Genomic DNA, 12,349 nt, shown 5'->3' with positions numbered 1-12,349 from the left:
ACTTTCTTTATATAAACTGTCCATCAATATACTATATGACTTATAAATCACAATATATCAAAATATACACAGCATCCAAAACATAAATGTCCATTAATGCAAATTATACCAATGAACTCATTCTTTAAAGCAAGTAAAATTCCACACTTTTTCTATCTCATTTTTTGAAACACTATCGTCAAATTTCTTCCTTCTTTTCTTCTTCGTAACACTCATGAATAATTCCTAAGGTCTACGTCAATCTACAGTTGACCTCAACACATCCCTCTATTAACTGATTTTCACTGAACTCGACAAAACTGGTTTCAAATCTAGTTTCTCATTTAACCCTCTCAATTTAGAAATGCTAAACTCTTCCCTTGTCTCTGTCTCTAACTGCCCTCTCCTGCCTCTCTCTGTGCATTAATCACCGTCTCTGCACAGTCCACTCTCACTACGAGAATTTGACATCAGTTTGGAGATAAATGATCTCTCTCTCTCCACCGCTCCCTCCCTTCCTTCCTGCACTCTCCAGGCAGTCTCTCGCCCTCGCCCTGTCAGTCTCTCCTCTCTTCTCCCTCTGTCTGGCTGAGGCACCTCAAGTGTCTCTCTCTCTCTCTCTCGTTGTTATGTTGTCCCTGCTCTCCCTCCCTGGGCTTGTCTGACGGAGAAGATGCAACAGAAAAAAAAAAAAAAAAAAAAAGCCTCCCCCCCTTCTTCCATTCATCTACACACAAGCTGCATTACCACTCAATTACACTTAGATTACATTAATGTGCTTCCACCCAGCCAAGCCTCCTCTGCACGCGCCAAACCCATTCTCCACCGTCTGCGGTGCCTGCGCCGAGCATTATGACGGCGCGTAATCTTGTGATATTGTGTCGGGATTAACATCAAATCTCATTATGGCTGTGGTGGATCACGAGAGAGGGAAGGATGGAAGAGGCGAGGTTGGAAAAGGAGCAGGAGGGAGGGGAGGTGTTACATCTTGATTTATTTTTTTTAGGTTTTTAAAGCTGAGCAAGAAGGAGGGAACGAAAAGAGAGGATGAGATCAGGGCTGTGAAATCTCGATCACAAATTGGGGGGGTTGATTTATTATACATAGGAGTGTGTTGTTTAATTTGCTGTGTGGGCCTGTTGAACACACACACACAAACACACAAGGCGCAGTCGACTGAGCCAAACCCAACAAAGGTTACAGGGTCAAAATGAGATGTGTCGCAGCACAGCGTGACACAATACGAAACAAATCAAAAAACCTAACCCTCCTCCTTCAGCTCACCACGCCTCGCCCCTCTCTGTTAGCATTTTCCCCATGCTCGCGCTTCATAAACCTCTCTTTTACTACCAATAGATCCGTGAAGGTTGTAATTGCCTAAGTGATATACAGCCGGCACCGGGACGCGGCTCAATTTCACTCCGCTTAAAACGCCACCAACACCACAGTAATGTTTTGGGAGCGCCTGGCCCCTGTTAAATAAAACAGATTGTTAGGCCAAAATCATATTTCGACGCATACACCCCGATTCCCAGAGGGGTGAATGGTGGATGGGATTGGGGGAGGGCAGGGGCTTTGTGCACACAAACGCACATTTTCTCTCATGCAGATACACACTCTTAATTCCCTTGCTCCGTACTGTGAACATGATGAACACATACACATTGTATGAAAACAAACATGCATTGAAACGCGTGCACAAAACAAATGCACACATGCACACACGCACATGCACACACAAACACACACACACACACATTCCCCCTCCCCCCGTGGTGCATCACGCTGGTTATTGAGCCTCGGGAGCGTCACTAAATCTCACTGAGGCCCCAGCAGAAATGAGGGATAACAGCACAGCGGTGTTACAACCATTGATTGTCGAATGCATCACCCTTTTAAGAGGGTGGTGGTGTTGGGGGAGGGACACCTAAAGAAGGAGTGGGGGTGCTCGCTTTACATGCAGGCAATGGTTGGGAAAATCGCTTCTTGTAGTTGTAATCAAATCCACTAACATCAACAGAGATGTTTTCACAGCGCAGCAGCAATGATGAAGGGACGGAAATAAAGAAAATGAAAAAAGCAGATTGAGATATTCTGGATCATTCTAGCACAACACCAACTGCCCCAGGCTGTGTGTGACTGTGCCATCTAGCACTGCACAGGTTCCACACAGTTCATATGTCACTATACGTGGTCATCACTTATCAGTCGCTGGTTGATCCATCACATGAGCTGCAGCCATGAAGAAGCCACAGCAGCAAGTTAATAGTAGAAGCCAGAAACTAATTCCATACGGTTTGTTCTTGTTTGCAGCCTGGAGATGTTCATCATTACAAATGATCTGTTATAGACATTATGATTCAAGCAATATACTGTTGGTGTATTTACCATCAACCTACTGCACTGTATCTCAGCAATACCTGATGGTTGAGACAGAGGAAATGCAACAGCTCACTAAAATTGTTGTAATACACCATGACATTAGAGTCCACCCAAAAGCTGTTGAGACATGGTACTCATAACCACACATGTGAACCTGGTCGAACACCATGGGATCACAAAGTCATTAGGATTCATCATCTCAGAACCACGAATATAAAATAACTTGTGTCAATCCACTTGGTAGAAGTTTATATATTTCAGTGGATATGTGTTGAGGAGGCTGTCTTTGACTTTCTAAAAGAAAAGTAAATGGTAAATGGATTGCATTTATATAGCACTTTTCTAGTCTTATTGGCCACTCGAAGCGATACTTGCCACATTTTTATATTTATACATCACACCCATACACACACTCACATGCTGATGGAGCAGCCATCAGGAGAAATTCAGGGTTCAGTATCTTCCCAAGGCGATTCAACATGCATATCTAAGGATTCGGGATCAAACCACTGACTGTCTGGTTAGCTGAAGATCATCTCCTAAGCCACAACAGCGCAAAGTCAGGGTAGCAAATCACCCGAGTAGCAAAAGGACTCATTGTCTAGGAAACATGAATGGCTGTACAACATTTCCTTTCAATCCATCCCATGGTTCTTCAGGTATTTCAGTCTCAAAGTGGTGGAACAACTGTGTGACCATGACTGTCATCCCTAGAGCTGCACTGCTGGTGTGAATTCCAAGTAGATAACAGTCAATGGATTAGCATCATATAAACATCATGCAATGACTCAACATTCATCATACACCCATATCTGACCGTTCTCATGTATAAATGAATGAGAATTTAAGCAGTTTCCCTGCAGGCATCATTAAAGGTTTTCTGACTTTGATCATTTAAAGGCCCCATCATAATTATATGATGTAACTGTATACATTAGAGGAATATTCACATTTATTATTAAGGAGCCATAGAAGAAAACTTTTTTTAATGTGTTTGTCAACTTTTTAACATACAGTCCACATATGTCCCCGTTGTGGTGTGATGTACATAATAAAGAAAGGAAAAAAAAGATCTTAATTGAAAAAATCAGTCTGTTTCTATGCCCCAAGTTTGTCACCATGAAAACATCATCACGGTTATTTTACCAAACTTCCTCCAGAGTCACAGAAGACGTTATATAACTGTTACCTCATGTTAAAGAATTAGAATTGCACTTTAAAAAACCTTATGAGTCAGTGAGGGCAGGTGTGTGATGTCACTATGACTTCCCATTCTGATCTTCCAATTGTGGGCGGAGCTAAAATGTTTGCTGTCACTTCCTTTCCTTCAAAGGACAGAACACATCAAAGGACAGAACACGATGATGTCACAAGTGACACATTTCAGTTCATGTAAATACACAGTTCAATTGTGTTTCACACACATATCAGGTTGAGAGCACGATTCACTGCACAGTGTATTATCTCGTTACACACTTTACAGACGTAAACAAAAACCAAATACAAAATGTTTCGGCGTAAACAAACGATTCCGCAGGAGTTTGAGGGAGACGACGCCCTCCTCCAGAAGAGGGAGGAAGGACACACAGGTCTTCTGTACAAGATTTGCGAGGTGAGTAGAGAAACAGAAGCCATTAAACAACAACATGGCATCTTAAATGTCCAGATAGATGAGCTCAAAAATAAACTTGCAAATAGCCAAGACTTGCAAGTTCAATACAAAGAGTTAAAAGCTGAAAGAAAAGCAGCCAGTGAGTTTAACAAATACCTCCAAAAGGAAGTGAGCAAGTATCGTAATCAACTCCAGATTCAAATAGCTTTGGAGGAAAAGTGGAGGGCTGCACAAGAAGAGCAAGAAAACCTAATCAAAAACAATTGGATTCTCCAACAGGAAATTGTGGCAATAAATAAGAAAATTAAGGATCAGAAGACACTGGAGGATGAATATAACACAGTGAAAGCTGATAACAAAACCCTGAGCCAGCAAAATAATGTGCTGCAACAGAAGGTTCAGGACCTCCTGCAGAAAATCTCCAGGCAAGATCACCTGGAAGAGAAAATGAGAACAAAGCAGGAGCAGAACCACGCCTTAGCTAGGAGCACCGTTAGTCTCCAACGGCAGGTTCAGGAACTGACCCAAAAAGTAAAAGAGGAAGACAGGATGAGGGCCCAATATAAAACACTAAAGGCTGAGAAAAGGGCAAAGATGGAATTAAATTACAATCTGCAGTGCGAAGTCCGAGACCTGAAAGAACAATATGAAAACGTGAAACCTTGGCTCAACAAATACTATGACATGAGAGCTCAGATGGAGGCCAATAACTACGAGAAGGCCACCCTCACGCAGGAAATCCAGCAGCTTCAGAATAAGCTTAGACGACAAAAGGATTTAAGAAGTCAATATGATGAAATTAAATTAGCTAAAGACAGCGTTAGCCATGAGATCTCTGTTCTCCGCAACCAAATTCTGCAGCTCCGGAAAGAGCTGAAGAATTTGGAAGGTGTGGAGGGCAGACACAGAGCCATCAAAACAGAGAAAGACGTGGCCTGTGAAGAAAGGTCTGCCCTGAGAAGAACAATTAGGAAACTCAACCACAAAACCCGAAACAAGGAAGTTAGAGCCGATGAAAATCAAGCCAATGACGAGAACAAACAACGTGTGAGCATAGATAACCTCCTGCAACAGCACATTGAGGGGATGAAGATGGAGCTGGCTGACACACGGGTGCCTCTAGTTGGCCAGACCAGCTTCTCCACTAACCACAGTCTAGCTATGGCAGACAACAGATGTACTGGACCAATCAGTGTTTTCTTTTAATGATCAATTTTCTCCCATTTAAAGGAGCAGTGTGTATATATCGGGACCTATTGGCAGAATTGGGATATGACATGCGTAAGATTTTTTTTATTAGTGTATAATCACCTAAAAGTTATCATATTTGTATTTTTGTTCACTTAAATTGAGCCATTTCTTTCTTTCTATCTATCTATCTATCTATCTATCTATCTATCTATCTATCTATCTATCTTTCTATGAAATAAAAATTTAAACTGACTTATTATTTTGATGTATCTTCTTTAATTTATGATTTGCTGTCAGAGGTGGACAGAGTTGCAAATGTTGAACTCAAATTGAAATAGTTATGTTTGCTCAGGTTAAAGTGCTTCTGTATGAAATATAACACATTCGTTGAATAAATAATTGCTAAATAAAAACTTATAAGAAGATGAATTTTTAATGTTTATTCTATTAACCACATGAATGGTGTAGTTCTAGGGATGTTGGTCAGTCCACCACCTTCATCCAGCCTGAAATATCAACAACTGTTGGATGGATTCAAATGAAATTTGGTGCAGACATTCATGATCCCCTGAAGACAAATCCTGATAACACTGGTGACTTTATTGCCACCATCAGGTTGAAGTTTTTGCTTTTCAGTGAAATTTATAAAACTTTTGGATGGGTTGCCATGACATTCAGCAAAGATGATCATTGTCCCCAGAAGATATTTCGGTGATCATTTGACTTTTCATCTAGCTCCACCATGAGGTTGACATTCGCGGTTTTGAGCAAAATGTTTTCACAACTATTGAATGTGTATGTAGCCATAACATTTGGTATAATTCGGTCCCTTTAAGCATTAATTGTAATATTCACTTCAACTTTTCACTACAGCCACCATTAGGTAGAAATTTCACTTTGCCCAATAATTTTTTTTTAAAGCAAATGTTAGTATGCTAACAAAAAGATAATCGTCAATCGTAAAAATTACAACATTAAACATCAGGATGTTAGCATTGTTATTCTTAGCATTTTAGTACATTAATGTTAGCATTTAACTCAAAGCAATTCTGTGCTTAAGTACAAAGCTGCTAGCATGGCTGCAGAATAGGGGAAGGACAGCATAAGTTAAAAACCTAGTGTTTGAGTTTGTTATGTATGCGTTTACATGAATTGTATTGAAAGAATCAACCCTAAATATTTCAGCTATGACCTATGGCAGCCTAAAGAAAACATCTTATTAACATAATAAATAAATAAATGAGAAGCAAAATTAATGTTTATTGTTTTTGTCTGTGATGCTATAACCTTTAAGATTTTTATTCTATTCACTTTTCTGCAATAGCCTCTCTAAATATAGGACTCCGTAGCTCCATAGGGTAGTATTAACTGCTGGTGGCGGAGTAAACCATTCATACACAAGATGATTTTCCTAAACATTCATGAGGGATCCACAGGAAACAATGTACGCACAAGCTTTAACATTACTGTTTATAATTTAGAGTTAATTATAACTGACAGAAACCTCTTTACAGCTGCTTGACCCACAGGTGGAACACAGGTTTGTTGAGTTACTATTTGTTAAGGGTGTGGTTCAACTCTGGCTCCAGGATCAAATGTAACTAATTCAACATTTGCAAAGAACTCAACCTGCGTTGCTGGTGTTGGCTGTGAAGGCAGAGATGATATACGGCTGCTAGTTCATTTGTTGAAATAACTTTCAGCTGGTGATGGTTTTGGTCCCTTTTTTTTTTTTTTTTTTAACCAGAAACAATGTGGTTCAGCATTGGTTAAAAATAAGAAGCCTATGAACATCAACTAATTATTTTCCTCAATGCTGTTATGTAACATTAAGAAGGTGGAGGGGAGAGAAAGCTTTGATATGGTATGCATTAGCATCAGAGGTTAGTGAATCTGGGTTTAATAAGCTAACGTGGAACCAAATCCAAAATACAACCAGATTTACGACCACAAGTCTAAACAGACCGGGTTGTATCTTAAAATAGAGGAAATGGTGAGTAATACAGCACAATTAATATATAAAGACCTGCTATCACAAACTTTATTTACTATCTCAGACCAGATAACCAGCTGATGTTGCTCCAACACTGTTTCTCTTCATTGATCTGTCTGTTCTCTGGTGGTGAATACAAGCATCACACAGACTCAGTTTTTGTGGTTGCCATGGTCACGCAGCAAACTGTATCATGAAGGTGAAATAGTTGAACCATCATAAAGAGAGGGTTGCAGTGAAAACAGTCATTCATTAGCTTTCACCATCTCCAGATCTAGGCTAAGGACAGTGGGTAGCATGCTAGCTAACTAGCAGCCAGGCTGATGAATGGGGAAGAGAGCAGTAACTTGTACTGAAAGCATCCTTAAATCTGATGAAGCACATGTTCACATGATGATAATTCAATCACTTTGCAGCTTGCAATGAATGAAAACAAAAATAGCATCACAAGTGCTGCTGCTTTGCTTAATGGAGATAAAAAGTAAGAGTAAGAAATGCAGCAGGTAGATTAACCATGCTTACTAGCAACTCTAGCTAGAGGAAAGAAGCCTAGCGGTCCATACACCTGTCATTTTGAGAGGAATTCTGGGATGTGTATTATTAAAATGTATCTGACAACATTAATGCTGCTATTGCAAAACAAATTTGATCTCATTCATTTCAGCCCCTGACCTGTCTGGTGCACATGTAGAATCTAAATACTGACAGAAACCACAGAATACCCTCTAGTGTGTCACACACTACCCACAATCCTGTGTGGAGGGAGGGGTGAGGTGTGGTGATGGAGGAGAGGCAGGAGAGGACCCTTCAAGTCGCCATTATTCCATTAGCCAGTCTGTGATGTACTGCTCTACCACCTAAATTCACACACACACACACACACACACACACACACACGCACACACACACAGATGGGAGACCAGTTTCTCGGTCTCCTCCCAACACCCTCCCCCATCCCACTGCCTCTTCTCTTCATCCTCCTCCTCCTCCTCCTCCTCCTTCACACACCTCACACCCTCCGTCAGTCACCATCCATCACACAAGACCTCCACAGATGGGCCCACGAATAGTGCACACACACACACACACACACACACACACACACACACACACACACACACACAGAGTCAATACTCACTCCCACCGCCACATACACGCATAGTCACCTACAACACACACATATTCACAAAGGCTCTGGTCTAACTCTCTCACTCCTCACATTGTTGGCCAGACACGGACACATACACACACACACACACACACACTCACACCAGCCCTCAGCTTAACACTCTCTCTCTTTCTCACTCATACACACATACTCCACCCTACTTTCTCACACACACACTAACACTCCACCCCACAAACTCTTTCATGTGAGGCTTTAAGCGGCTCAGGAACCAAAAACCTCCACGGCTGAGGGGAAACCCAATTAGAGCACAATTAGCATCATCAGATCTACCTGAGAGATGGCGCCTCACGCTCGTGCTGGCAAAACAAAGCGACATAAGGGATTGCGTGGAGGTGGAAGTGGCGGCGAGGGGGTTTGTGGAGGGAAATTCACCACTCGCTCGCTCACTTCCCGCGGTCTGTAAAGGCTGCTGCTAATTTCCCTGTGTTTCTGATCAATGCAGAAAAGGAGCCGCACTAATTAGTCTTGCTCTTTTACAAGAAACACGGGCGTGATCAGTCTAATTAAAGAAAAAGGAGGAAAGGTTGAAACATGCAACTCCAAAAAGTTGGTCACAAAGGAAGCACATCGATCACGTGGTTTCTCTCCGCGCTCATCAACAAGTTAGTCGCCAAAGAGCAACGCAGCAGTCGGAAATAATCGCAGGGCTCACCTTTAAATTTCCAGCCATGCACTACTTTAAAGGAGGAGTCCACTAAATAAAAAATAAAAAAAAGAAAGAAAGATATTCCATGGATCCAGCTTTGAATCTTGTGATTGTGACCAATCCAGTGTTCCACACCTCACATATCCAAACCTGAAAAAAAAAAAAGAAAAGAAAATCCAACTACACCTTGTTAACCCTTTGGTCCTGGATGGTAACTCCTGAGGAAAGCCTCCTTCACTGCCTGTGTGAGTGACAACAGTAGTAGTAGTAGTAGTAGTAGTAGTAGTAGTAAAGTGAGGTGGGAGTGGATGGAGGGACTACGGGGGGAGGGATGCTGGTGGCTCACATCCTGAGAATAGTCGTAATCTCCGTATCGGCATCTCAGCGAGGGAATCGAGTCACCAGAGAAGAAGAAGAAGCCGAGGAAGATAAGGAGGAGGAGGAGGAGGAGAGAGGCGTGAAGGCAGGCAGTGGTGAATGAGCGGAGGATGCAAGCTCCCTCCCCTTCACACTGCTGAGTCTCCCTCTGTCTCCTGCACACACACACACACACACACACACACACACACACACACACACACACACACACTCCTACCCCCCGCCCTGCCACAGATTGCATTGCACTGATGAAATTTTAATGGTTCTTTTAGGAAGAATAATGAACATGCTAGTCTCTGGAGTTGTGTATACAGTATGTGTGTGTGTGTGTGTGTGTGTGTGTGTGTGTGTGTGTGTGTGTGTGTGTAGGGGGGCTGAGGGGGTTTCTACACTACACACACCTACGGAGGCATGCAACATGCAACAAACGTGTATGTGCATACGAGTGTGTTTTTCTTGTTCTCTTTTCTTACACACATTCACCAGCGCATACTCCCACTCACACACCGCAAGCCTGCACAGATTCTGTTACACACTCCCCCTTTTCTTCATTTGCACACGACATACAGACACACACACAGACATACACATGCCATGCAGGCTTACACTCAACAACATCAAACACTGCGACTGACAGACACACACACACACACACACACGCACACACACACACACACGCACACACACACACGCGTGCACACACACACACACACACACACACACTCTCTCCTCCAGTCACACAGGGAAGATGGGGTGGGGGAGCAGACAGAGAGATCCAACCCATCCTCAAAAAGCTCTCTTGGTGCACACACACTCACACACAAACCCACACACACACACACACACACAGACAGAGCAGCACACATAAGCACACACCCAAATGAAGTGGAACAAAGAGCGCAGAGGCAGCATGTGGAGGCTCCAGTATGAACACCGTGATGGGAGGAGAAGAGTGAAGAGAAAACACACTGTCTTCAAAGTACCTTCAGTCTACTACAGTGTAGTGTAGCAGAGTTGTGGTGCATTTATGATCCATCAATTATAACTAATCACATTTTTATACTTTGGTAAGAAAATAGGAAATTAAAGCCACAAGATTAAATTAAGTGAGTTCAATTCTTGCCAACTTCCTTTTATATGTCCAGTTAGTTTGTTGACCATATGGATCGTCACAAACCATGAACATGATTTAATTCATTTACATAACTAAAAAAAAAGATCATAAAAAAAAGAAAATCTGTTTTCTGTGTTTTAAACTACTCAAAACACAAAATACAGAATTAATATCTAACCATTTTTACTGATCTTTAACAAATAGCTAATTATTAGCTCAAAAATTCACTCAAAATAAATAATCAAATACATCACGGTATCTTTAAATTGCAAGTTTTGTCTAACCAACCTCCCAAAACCAAAGCTATTCAGTTTATAATACACAAACACATACATCAAAGAAAAGCAGCAAACTTCGTAGCAGCTGAAACCAGAAACCACTGTGACTTTTCGCTTGAACAACAATTTAACCAATTAATCATTTGTAAATTAGTTGTTGACTAACTTTCATGTCGATTGACTAATCTGACTCCAATTAATCAACCAATTGTTTTGGCTCTAATTATAAGACTCGACCATGATGTGAGAGGCAACAGATTCCAACCTTGTATTTATTACAAACCTGATTGGGGGCTCACAAAAAAAAAAAATTGTTGCATTTGTGTGGTCGGTTTTCTTTCGCTCTTTTGCACATCACATCAATGACATCATGTCACTGCGTGGGTCGGAGCGGTTGCGTTTTCTAGTTTGTGCAGACTTCTGCTGAGAAGGTTTCCTCCCTCACTCTCGGAGGTGGTAGGAGATGGGGCGGGGGGTAGTTTGACCACAGGCGGGGAAATCTATCAAATAGCGTATTCCTATCTCTGTACAGTACTAATGCAATTAGTGAAATCAGTCACACCATGAAAAGCTACCAAATAACTAGTTAGTTAGCAAAACAATAGTTCCACAGACCCATCATTTCTCTGGGTTGTGTGAAATCATTAAGAATAATAAACTAGTCTACACACCACCAAATGTGTGTGTTTTGTTTGAAGTGTGCAATAGTGTAAAAATTAGGTTCTGTTAAGTGCGTTTATGCATTTGTGGGATGAAGGGCTGAAGGGGGTGTTCGTCCAGGGCATTACCCAAGCTAGAACTACCCCTGGACAGTAGCCTGGCAACAACCCCGCCCTACCCAAACACTAACACATACATCTTTAGCAGAGAATGTTTTCACATAGAATCCTATAGCTCATGGAGCTCAGTGTGAAAAGAAATTAAAATCAAACCTTCAAACTACTACAAACAATCTAGCTCGCTCCATGTCTAGGCTTAAGACAGTTGGTACCATGCTAGCTAACTAGCAGCCAGACTGATGACATGGGGAGGGAGGACACTAAATTCAGCTTCTCAGGTGTCATTTTCCCTGAGGCTGCACCTCCTCTGTGGAGCTGTCACAAGAGAAAGTCCCTAAATTCTTGACCAGGGTCAGTTTGTGGGTTTGTAAAGCACATATAATGGTTTCTTCAAACCCTAGTGGTTTTTATGATAACACATGTCCATCTGTGCGCCAAAGTAAAACACAGCTACTCTCCATAATCCGCTATTCAGAAATACTGATCACGTTATTGGTTTGCACTTACTGACAGTGGTTACAAAGTCTGTTCCAAACAGAGCCAGGAAAGAAGGAGCAAGACAACCTCACACTGTGTTTAAATCCCCATGCATCAAAATCAAGCCAACAACAGTCTGACAATTAGCTGGCTGGCACATTTGCATAGGTTTGCAGTGGCTGATTTAAATAAACAGCAGAAAACACCTCATAGCACAAAACTCCCTCCAGTGAGTACTGACTGTAACCACTTAAAAAATGTTCTAACATTATCTATACAGAATCTAGTTACTGTTTTAAGAAACACTATCACACCTTTCATATCAGCTGAC

At 41.7% G+C, this 12,349-nt stretch overlaps 1 protein-coding gene across 2 annotated transcripts in view; it reads right to left on the bottom strand.

Moving 5' to 3' along the window:
- Positions 1–12,349, bottom strand: part of nav3 (neuron navigator 3) — a 448,944-nt gene that overhangs the window by 337,959 nt on the left and 98,636 nt on the right. The gene's annotated exons all lie outside the window — the stretch shown is intronic.

This window comes from Seriola aureovittata, chromosome 22 (assembly GCF_021018895.1).
Source record: "Seriola aureovittata isolate HTS-2021-v1 ecotype China chromosome 22, ASM2101889v1, whole genome shotgun sequence".
NCBI lineage: Eukaryota > Metazoa > Chordata > Actinopteri > Carangiformes > Carangidae > Seriola > Seriola aureovittata.
The sequence above is the reverse complement of the archived record's forward strand: the minus strand, read 5'-3'. Positions and strand labels throughout refer to the sequence as shown.